The sequence below is a fragment of the Tursiops truncatus genome, chromosome 7 (genome assembly GCF_011762595.2).
Source record: "Tursiops truncatus isolate mTurTru1 chromosome 7, mTurTru1.mat.Y, whole genome shotgun sequence".
In the NCBI taxonomy this organism is placed as follows: Eukaryota; Metazoa; Chordata; class Mammalia; order Artiodactyla; family Delphinidae; genus Tursiops; species Tursiops truncatus.
Genome location: NC_047040.1, coordinates 110073336 through 110084270, shown reverse-complemented (window position 1 = coordinate 110084270; position 10935 = coordinate 110073336). Strand labels below are relative to the sequence as shown.

The 10935-nt window shown below is 44.9% G+C and overlaps 1 non-coding gene across 1 annotated transcript; it reads right to left on the bottom strand.

The window, feature by feature from the left end:
• Window positions 1-10229: 10229 nt before the first annotated feature.
• LOC117313072 (small nucleolar RNA SNORA19) lies at window positions 10230-10358 on the bottom strand. Its single transcript, XR_004527534.1, has one exon. It is a non-coding gene; the product is annotated as a small nucleolar RNA SNORA19 (small nucleolar RNA).
• Between the last annotated feature and the right edge of the window lie 577 nt (window positions 10359-10935).

The following is a 10935-nucleotide window of genomic DNA, read 5'->3' as shown; positions in this document are numbered from 1 at the left end:
TATGTTCAGGATAGAACTTGGAGGTGAATTATGGAGGTCATAAACATGTAGCTATAAATCAGATCTGGCAAAAGGTCTAGCAGCAGAGGTGAGTGGGTGCCAGCCATCTGTGGCTCAGAGGCCATGCAAAAGAGCAAGGTCTGTGGGAGATGGGGAACCCTGCTGTCAGCATCTACTTTCCTGGTGCAGATGTGCAGAACTTTTCCTCCAAGGGCAAGATAAAGCAGCAGGTCCAAGTACAGATTCCAGCAATGGAATGACTTGCTGGCTGTGTGAGCATGGCGAGTCCCATCACCCCTCTTAGCCCCTCTTCCCTGATCTGGAACATCTGGATGCTGATGGTACCTATGCTCTGGGGTTGTGGGGAAGTTAGACAAGAAGAGAGTCAGTCTATTACAGCAGAGAGCCTGGTGTGTTACCCAGTAAAGAGGAACCATGATAGCATTACTACCCATGGACATCACAGAATGAAGTTTTTCACACTGGATGGAAGGAGCTCGCTGCTCTTCCACACCAGAGACCCCATGGTTCCTCCAAGGGGGACTCTCAGTTTAAAGCTCGAAGGTCAGTGTAAGAAAAGGACACAGGACACAGAATCTGATCTCCTTGTTTAGCATCCTGGAGCAATCAAAACTCCCCTCCACCCAATCACTTTTGCATCAGCATTCCTAAATTGCCTGCTGTTTTCTCATGATCATCGTGATTCAAATTTTAATAATCTTCTTGTTGAAAAACAAATCAAGAAATGAAAAAAAATGAGCTGGAGATATTGCATTTCTCTGGAAGGCTACCACTAATTAAGATGTTGAAAGCAATTTTAACACCGTTTCTCACCATGGTGAGGAATCTGACAGATTTACAAATTAGCATTCCGGGACTCTCATGCTGAATGCCCATGTTTTGTCAGATTCTCTGATGATCACAGACGTGCTTGGTAATTACTGCAAGTTGATACAATACCTTGCAAAAAATAAATCACACTCTCAGGTGATTCCAGGAAACTGGCCTTTTCATTTGCATTATAAACTATTGTTTTTGGCAGTTATGAGAAAAAGACGAATAGCATTTTGTAAGGCTAAATTACCAATTCTTCTTTCGATAAATTTCAGGTTCAAGAATTATTAGACACCAGTGTCTGTGCTAAGTATACAAGCCATGTTGTCTGCTTCGTAGGATCCTTCCAGGATATTTGGAACCCAAGACGTAGATGGAAAATATTTCATATAATGTGGGGTGGCTCCAAATCGGTACTTTTCCAGAAAAGAAGCAGGTTAGGATAATTTCTCATCTTATTATGCACGGCAGCTGCTACTGGGCTCACTTAACCCTCATCTCCCACAGGAGAGGAATAATTCCAGGGGCTGTTCAGAAAGGTCATTTCTGCCAGGAAATTTTTGACAAATCAGCTAACATAAACCCTGGATTAGATTGTAACATTTTTTTTCTTTTCCTCCTCTTTCTTTTTCTTTTCTTCTCCTACTCAGCCTCCTCTTCCACCTTACCCCCTTTCCTTCTTCTTAATATAAAGCTATCACGTGTTGGTAAATTACCAGTTAGGTAACAACTGAATAGGAAGAGAGACATTCAAGTTGAATTTCCACAACACCCAGGGCATTGTTAGAGGGTGAGCTTCAAAATAATTTTAGAAAGAAGAACCAGAAATAGACAGAAGCACCCCTTTTCCAACTATTGTCCCATTCCCACGTGTAGAGCATTCTTCCTCTTGTGCCCAAGGTAAAGACTTATAGCCGTAGCACTTATAACATAATACTGACATCTAACATACATTGAATTCTGCCATGAGTTGGAGAAATTACACTCATTATCTCGTTTAATTCCATCAGTCATCGAGTAAATAGGTTTAGTCCTATATTTCGGAAGAAATAAAGAGGCTCAGAGAAGTTAAGTGACTAAGCACAGTTAAACACTGCTAGCAATAAACCAGCTTTCATCTCAAGTCTGTGTGCTTCTGGGCCTGTGCCTTTACCCCCATTCTGTTTCACCCTAGCTTGGTTACCTGTATCCATTGGAGTCTGTAAAAGGCAAAGATTACATCTTTGCTTTGCTTCATAAATGCCTGGGCAGTGAACCTGCAGCAGCTGCTCAACATGGGTTTATTGAAAGAATAAACAAAGGACTAAGCAAATGAGTATATGAAGCTACTATTGCTTCCATCACTTACTCAACATTTCTCAAATGAATATCTACCATGAACAAGGCCAGTGTCTCTGGAAGTAGGCTCCTGAGACAGAGATTCACATGCATTTGATTTACTGCGAGAGTCATCTCAGGAGAAAGAGGATGAAGGAAGAAGGATAGAATAGGACAAGGAGCTCAACAAAGATGTGGTCTCAGCTGGAGGCGACTTCAGCCTGATCCCACAGGGAGCTCTGGAGCGGAGACTGTACCGCAGAGTGCAATTAGGCAAGAAGCAGACTTTTATCAGTCAGTCATTAGCCGTGAGCTGCCCATAGGGAAGGGGCCTTAGCCGCCCAACCAGGCAGCTTCTATCAGCCAAGGGTTCTACCAGCCTTTTCTCTGGAGAAAAGGGCACCAGGAGTTGGGGATGGGTGAGTGAGTGAGGTTAAGGGGATCAGCAGGGGCCAACAGCATATTTTCGGGCAGACCTTATTAAAATCCTATGAACATTTCCCCAGGCAATCCCCATGGGCGTGCATTTTCAATGCCTGCACTCCACTATCATTGCCCTTCAAGGCCCATCCTAAGACCAACCTCCCTCAAGGAGTCTCCCTGGACCACTTCACCCAGGGATCTTTCCTTTTCAGAAATCCTACAGTGCTTCCCTGAGCAAAATGTTTATATAGTTAATCATTGCCTTTAAATGCCTTTAGATTGTTATACATGCATATAATTATGTCCTTATTAAACCTCAAAATTCTTCCAAGGCATGGATTGTGGCATCAAATGGCAATCTTTAGCTTTTTTTTTTTTTTTTTTTTTTTTTGCAGTACGCGGGCCTCTCACTGCTGTGGCCTCTCCCGTTGTGGAGCAGAGGCCGCAGACGCGCAGGCCCAGCGGCCATGGCTCACGGGCCCAGCCGCTCCGCGGCATGTGGGATCTTCCCGGACCGGGGCACGAACCTGCGTCCCCTGCATCGGCAGGTGGACTCTCAACCACTGCGCCACCAGGGAAGCCCGGAAATCTTTATCTTGATGCACTTGGCCATGATAGATGTTGTCAAGGATGTAATAGAAGGCATTGATCCTGTATAGTAATGAATAATGATAGACTATACAGTAATAAATAATAATAGTGTACATTTTGTAGTGCTTTCTATTTGTCAGGCAATGTGTTAAGCACTCAACAAGTATCGTTTCATATAATCTCCACAAATTTTTGTCAAGGAGTCTATTATTAGGAATGCTAAGATAAGAGAAAACCTGGATACAGAGTGGCTTAAACAAATTAGGGATGTCTTCATCCTGTATCCGGGAAATCTAGAGATATAGTATTCCTGGCCTTGGCTTCATGGTTCTCTGTGACTCTCTTGGACTTTTCCATCTGCCTGTTACCCTATGGCCACACAGTGGCTGATGCTCCTCCCCCAGGCATCCCATTTAATTCAAGACAGGAAGGAAAAGCTGTTGCTCACTGCATCTGTCTTTTATCAGACAAAGTAAAATTGTTTTCTAAAGATGCCAGGAGGACTTCCCTGGTGGTAGTGGTTAAGAATCCGCCTGCTGGGCTTCCCTGGTGGCGCAGTGGTTGAGAGTCCGCCTGCCGATGCAGGGGACACGGGATCGTGCCCTGGTCCGGGAAGATCCCACATGCTGCGGAGCGGCTGGGCCCGTGAGCCATGGCCGCTGAGCCTGCGCGTCCGGAGCCTGTGCTCCACAACGGGAGAGGCCACAAAAGTAAGAGGCCCGCGTACCGCAAAAAAAAAAAAAATAGAATCCACCTGCCAATTCAGGGGACACCGGTTTGAGCCCTGGTCCAGGAAGATCCCACATGCTGCAGAGCAACAAAGCCCACAAGCCACAACTACTGAACCCATGTGCCACAACTAGTGAAGCCCATGTGCCTAGAGCCCTTAGTCTGAAACGAGAAGCCAGTGCAATGAGAAGCCCGCGCACCACAGCAAAGGGTAGCCCCTTCTCGCTACAACTAGAGAAAGCCCGCACACAGAAATGAAGACCCAAAGCAGCCAAAAATTAATTAATTAATTAATTAAAGAAAAAAAAAGAAGGTCCCAGGAAACTTCTACTTCCATGTTATGGACAAAACTGTGTAATGTTATCCTTTTCAGCAAGGAAGGTTGGCAAATTATGTATTTTGTTTTCTCTGATGCTTTCTCATCACAGTGGGGTGAACTGCAATAAGAGAGAACAGGAATTTGGAATGTCTGTCAGGTCAACCCACAGACATTATCTGCTGCTTGCAAGTACTAAATTCGTCTCCATTTCACAGATGAGAGAACTGATGCAATGAAGTAATTGTCCAAGGACTGGTAAGCAGTGGGTCCAGTATTCACATTCAATTCTGACTGCATAGCCTGCACTTCTGACTACTATGCTATATTATTTCTTTAGGTACTGCATCTCAGTGCCTCATTTCTATCTCAAAAATGATAACTCCAGGATAGGGATAATTTAGAGCACTACTTTAGAGCATTCATCATTAACAATGAAAACATCTAAACCCTGGGTTGATATGTTTTTCCAGAGAAGACTAGCTGTGAGAAAGCTGGATTTAGGTTAATATAGGAGAAGTCCTCATGATGTGAGCACAAAGAGGATGATGATCTCCATTAAGCACACACACACGTTGCATCCTCCATGCTTAATACAGAAGAACAGTCATCCAATAATCTACATTATTTTGACCTAAGAAAGACTATAACTATGTTTTGATCTCAGAATGCCAAGTTAAGTTTTGTACATCCCCATTTTTATAGTTCAAAACTTCCTGGCTGAGACAATTTATTTAATTTTGATATTTTCTGAATCTCTGTTACAAATGACACAGAATAAGGTTTCTTGGCAGAAGGTGTGGTGTGAATGTGAAATTCATGAAAGGTAGGAGTCCTAGTCACCCACCTTCTAATTTGGAGATAAGAGCGACTCCCAGGACAAAAGCAGAGACAATACAGCCAAGACGGTGTTGGGAGGGTGCTGGTCCTGGGTGCACTGTGGTGTGCTAGGGTCAGCTCAGGCTGACTCACCAGAGCCCTCCACTAGCATTTCTTCCCAATTCTGTGGTCAGTGATGTCACACTGACAGCTTGAAATCATGTATAGGGTAAGTACTTATATCACACACGTTGCAAGCACTACAAAACAAAGGCTGTTTTTCCTCTGAGAGCCAGTCGTTAAAAATTGACCAGCACACCATTCACTGAACACCTCAAAATAAGTAAAATCTTGTTTCCAAAAAAAAAAAAAAAACCACACACAAAGAAGAGGAAGGGAAATTGAATAAAACAATATCTAGCTTGTCTAGGATTTGGGGAACACCTCAGATGTGCACTCATAACTGCGGACTCGCCCCCTATTATTAACACAAAAGGAATATCACGTTTCCATCAGTGTCCTAGGGCTCTGGGAAATGCTTTGTGAGCGACTGGCTTAGGTTCCTTTAGTCAGTATTTGTCTGTTCCTTGCTTTATACACCTGTTATTGGTAATCAGAAATCCAACGGCATGTGCTTACATTTGTGATAAGTTCCTTAATACTTGGGGGCAGCTCTAAATATTATCAAGTTCTTGGAGGCAAACTTACAAACCTGTTCACCTTGCATGTTGGCGCTCAGGTCTCCCATTCATCAGTCCCCTGATGCAATGACTTTTCACAGGTAATCAATAGCTAACCTGAAAAATGGGAAGGCTCCTTAAAAATCTATTGCTTGATTGCCGAGACTGAATGTTTTATTCATTGACAGCTGTGATTTGTCACTCAGTGGCTAGGAGGAAAACGTTTGCTCCAACTGTTCTTACCAACGTCGCCCAGCAGTGGTGCTTTCGGTCTGTTTCCACAGAGCAGATTGACTTTCAGTTAGGAAGCTGTAGCTATATTTAGCATGTCAGGTCACTAGCTATCTGTAAACAATCCAGATGCGTTGTCCTTCCCATTGTTCATAATTAAACTGCTCATCATGGGAATTGCAGTGCAGAGTCTTTGATCTTACATTCAGATTCTAAAATCTATGAAGTATTTCTATCCATGTGGAAACCGCTCCTAAAACGAATCCAGTTGCCTAATGACACGGGGATAGCTACCATTATTGAGGACCTACTACGTGCTAGACATTAGGTTAAGTCTTCATTTGCATGATAGATTTTAAAATCTTTATAGTAACTATGCATGACTCTCTTGATGCCCCTCTGGTTCTCTGCAGGGGGGCACAGTGACAAACCATATCAGTCAGAGTTCCATACGAGTAGTAGAACCACTAGAAGTGATGGGGAACCAGGGATTGATTACAGGAACTTGATCCTATGCCATTGTGGAAGCAGTTTAGCAGCTTAGGTGTGGCTATTTATTCTGCATCTGATGGTGTATCTGTGGTCAGCAGGGTTTCAGCAGGCAGTAGGGAAGGGAAGATGGGCATGAAGTGGAAGAGAGCAAGGATGAACAGGAACCTGCAAGGAGCAGCTGGAACCCATGAGGATGACCTGGAAGCCACCTGCAATGATGGGGGTGTCCTACAGAATAGCTGGTGCCCTTATTTATGGAGCTGCATGTGGATCTGGCCCAGGTGTCCAAGAAGCTGAGTGAGGAGACTTCATAGGAGCTAGTGCTGCTGCTGGCCCAGTTGTGGCCACAGGAATGGGAGCAGCCCCAGGAGGAGAGCTGGCAGGGGCTGGGGAGCTGGCTGCATCCCCGTGCCAATGAGTGAGCCAGCAGACCTGCAACAGCATGCTGGAGCTGCAACACAGAGTGTGGTTTGGAGGTTTAATTCTAGACGGGCCTCTGCTGTCTGCGGCTGTTTTCCGGTGTGTTGGTATTCTCTCTCCCATGACGGCAGGTAACAAGCCTCCTGGCTCCCACTGTTCAAGCCTTCCTAGGACGCTCTTCTCTCATCAGGCTCCAGAAGCAATCTGGTCAGTAGGCACAGGGGACTCCAGGCGTGCTGGATCAGGGGCACACACTTGGGAGCCCAAACAGAGTTTGCACCTGACTTCAAGCCCTCATGATGATCTCAGGTGCCTGTTAACTCTGAGCCCAGTTACTTCAAGTGAAAACTAGGTTGTACATCAGTACTTTGGTTTGTGTGAGGATTTCATAAGAAAAGGTTGGCAGGGCAGCCTGTGTGCTATTTGGAGTGCAATATGTAATACCCATCAACACATGCTGGTTCCTTCCGCTTTCCTCTGTATCTGGACTGGCCTTGGGTCCCCATCCTGATACCCTAACCTTGCTTCACTGACTGTGTTTGAAGACCTCCCCCTCTCACCAATGTCCTGATTTGGAGTACAGTGCTCCCCACCCACAAGTCAGAGCATCCACTGGGTTGATGGAAACCTTCCTGGGGAGCTGCTTTCTTGGAACTCTGAGTCTTTCCACTGCTCCCATAAGTGCCTTTATTCACTGGTCCATGAGTGAGAATATGAGGAAGGAGAGTTTTCTGAGCCCCGTGAGGACACGACTGCCCTTGAGGAGAATTATGAGGACATTGATGTGGGTTCTGTTGAAGGAGAGAGTGAGGAAGATCTCAGTGGCCCTGCTACGGACCCCTCTGTGCTGCCCCTGCTCTGGTGTCCTCACAGGTCCCCTGTAGAGGGTCAGACACCCTCCTGGCATCTGCAGCGGGCTCTGACCCTACCACCAACCCCACTCTATGATGGGATCCTATTTCAATGTCTAGACTGTCTCAGTCTTCTCCACTCTTGGAGTTTACCAGTCCAAGCCTATATGTTTCCTACGTTTATAAAAGATAATTAATCAATATTTGGGAGTTTTATAAAATATTTTCTCCAAATTTTCTTTACCCATAGATTTTACAGACTTGCAGACAGTGAGCTCAACTTGGATGTGGATGTACTCTTTCCATTGCTTACTTCTCACTTCCTGAGGGCAGTTGCTCCCATCCCAGTTAATTCTGCCAGCAACTTGTTAAATAAGTCATTCCAAATGTCACATTTTCTGTTCACTGACCTCCGGCAGCTCTCTGAGTATTCTTTCTAATGTTCTCATACTGTAGTCCATCTATTTCTATTTTGCAATGGAAGAAAGACTTTGATATTGAGTACACAAAATGTACGAAAAAAAGTTATACACTGTCTGCTTGTCTCCAGTTCTGTAGATGAGGGAATCAAGAATCAGAGAAACAATGAGTTTCTCCCACTCTCTTGCAATCACTAAGATATTCTCTCTCCTGGGTCAGTTGTCTCTGACTACCTCTCCTCAGCAGCATGCACCCATGTCTCATCATAAACTAGATGCACTAGAAACTAAGTCCAAAGCCTCCCTGTAAGCCACACCCCTTCTTACTTGCTTTGTTCACGGTAGATGTGAAGAGAAGCAGCTCTTTGAGTACCATGTGCTCTCCCTTCCTATGTGTCTGTGATGCCCCTTGTCACCCTCAATTCTGTTAGGGAATTGGGGTGAATATTTGAAGCAATAGGATGTTGTTCCAGCAGGATCCAGGTTTTATTGACACTTTTCCTGAAACTCTCAATAGACAGGTGTCCTCAAAGCACAAAGACCCAAGGAAGAGCAGTGGTGGGCTAATCACGACCTGGTTCCAAATGCCCTGTGTGGGGTCTCATCCAGGACTGGCTGGATCACGTGACCTAAGACTCTTATGGGGTTTCTGGCTCTCACTGCTCAAGCCTGCCCTCTAGTGGACCCTAATAGCAAAGAGGTGACCGATGGTTCCACAGTGCCACAGAGAGAAGTGAACTGAAGGCAAGATGGCCAGCCTTGTTCCAAGGAGAGAGACAGAAAAAAAGAGGGAGGGAGAGCGGCAGAGGGGAAGGGGGAGAAGAGAGAGAGAATGAGAAGAAAGGAAGGAATAGGGAAAAGAGGACTTGACCTCCCCATTCGTTTTCTAAGTTCAAGAAGGCATTTCTTTAATAGAAGTTCTTTTAAAATGCTCCATGACAGTGGAAAATTTGAGTGTGAGTTGTGTCTACCAAAAATGTGAAAGGCAGAAAGAAAAGAAGGGCAGAAAAGGGAGAACAATATAAAAGGGTAAGAGAAGGCAGGAGGGAAGGAAAAGTAAGGGAAGAGAGCAAATTAGATGGTAGGGAGGGCAGAAGAAGGGAGGGGAGGAATGGGGGAGGGGAAGGGAGGGGAGGAATGGGGGAGGGGAAGGGGAAGAGCTGCTACCAGAGCCTGAGGGGCTGGCAGTGTTGGTGATGGAAGCATGCAGGGGGCGGGAGCCACTGCAGGTGGAGCTTGCTTTCTCGTGGAAACAGGGACTAGCTGCTGGCATTGTCATTTTCCTTCTCTGGTCTACTTTTTGTGTGCATCTCTGTTAGCTGCCACATATTCTGGGATGGAGTACATCTCTGTGACCTCTATACCTAACTGAGTGCCTGCAATAGAGAAGATGCTCAGGAGGGAAAAGAATGATGGATTTTGCTCAACACCTAAAGTGAAAGACTAACGACCACAGACCCATATTTGTTAAGCCTGCACAGATAAAGCCTGGTTGTGTTCTGTTTGGCATCAAACCATAGCAAGTAAAGGTGGGATCCAAGGTCAACAGGAGGTCACTTCAGTCTGCTCAAGACCATTTCCTTGATGACATGGGTGACGGTAACTGAAATCCACACTTGGAAACCTCCCTCTGAAGGCTCCCTTGTAGCACAGAGGAAACGGTGTGGGTTAGAAGCTGCTTTATGCACGGTTGACGCCCATATCAAGTCTTTAGCCACAGAGACCAATACAGGTCAGATTAGACCATCATCACACTGCTTGGTCCCAGCTGGGTTCTTCATGTTTAGAAAAAACAAGGAATGAAGCAGTCCTGGTCCTCAGGTCTCCTTGTCTCTGGAGCAGCAGGCCAGGTTCAGGGTTTGGGGTGCAGTCTCTGAGCTTCTCTTGCTCCCCAAGATCCTTGTCCTTCATACGCTTCAGAACCCTCCAACTCCAGCCTCTCTCTTGGTCTCACATTTGAGCGTCCTCGTGTCATAGGTCTTTGTAAGGTCTGCGGAGAGTCCTTAAACTCCTCACCAATCATCTCCGGTGTGATTTAGGGGGCAAGACCCAAACTGCACTGTCTGTGGTAACCCCACAGCCTTACAAAGAGAAGATTTTTGTTTTAATTTGTGTGAAGGAGACTAGCAGTGTTCCTATTTAGTTATACTGCTAATTAACCTTCAACTTTTGTACAGCACATAAGAAATAACACTGCTTATACATGCAAGGGAAAGCACGTCAGTAAAACGTGCATGACACAGAGATTACTCAAGTGAAGGCTCAAAACATACCAATTTAACAAATAGCAAAAATACCATTTCACCTTTATTTTTGGGGTCACCATCACAGACCATCACATCCTGCTGCCAGTTGTGTGACTTTCTTCAACCACAGTTGCCCTGGATAATCTAGCATGTATGTATGTCAGGCATGTACACACTTACATATATCAATTTGTTTAAGCCTCATAACAACCACTCAGCCCTTTTACAGATGAATTTGGTTTTTTTTTTTTTCAACTTCTTATTTTATATTAGACTATAGGGGGTTAACAGTGTTGTGTTAGTTTCACGTGTGCATCAAAGTGATTCAGTTATACATGTACATGTACCTATTCTTTTTCAAATTATTTTCCCATTTGGGTTGTTACATAATATTGAGCTGAGCTCCCTGTGCTATACAGTAGGTCCTTGTTGGTTATCCATTTTAAATCCAGTTTAAATCCAAACTCCCTAACTATCTCTCCCCGCCTCCCTTCCCGCTCTGCTAACCATAAGTTCTTTCTCTAAGTCTGTGACTTACAGATGAATTTGTTAATGCACAGATCAGTA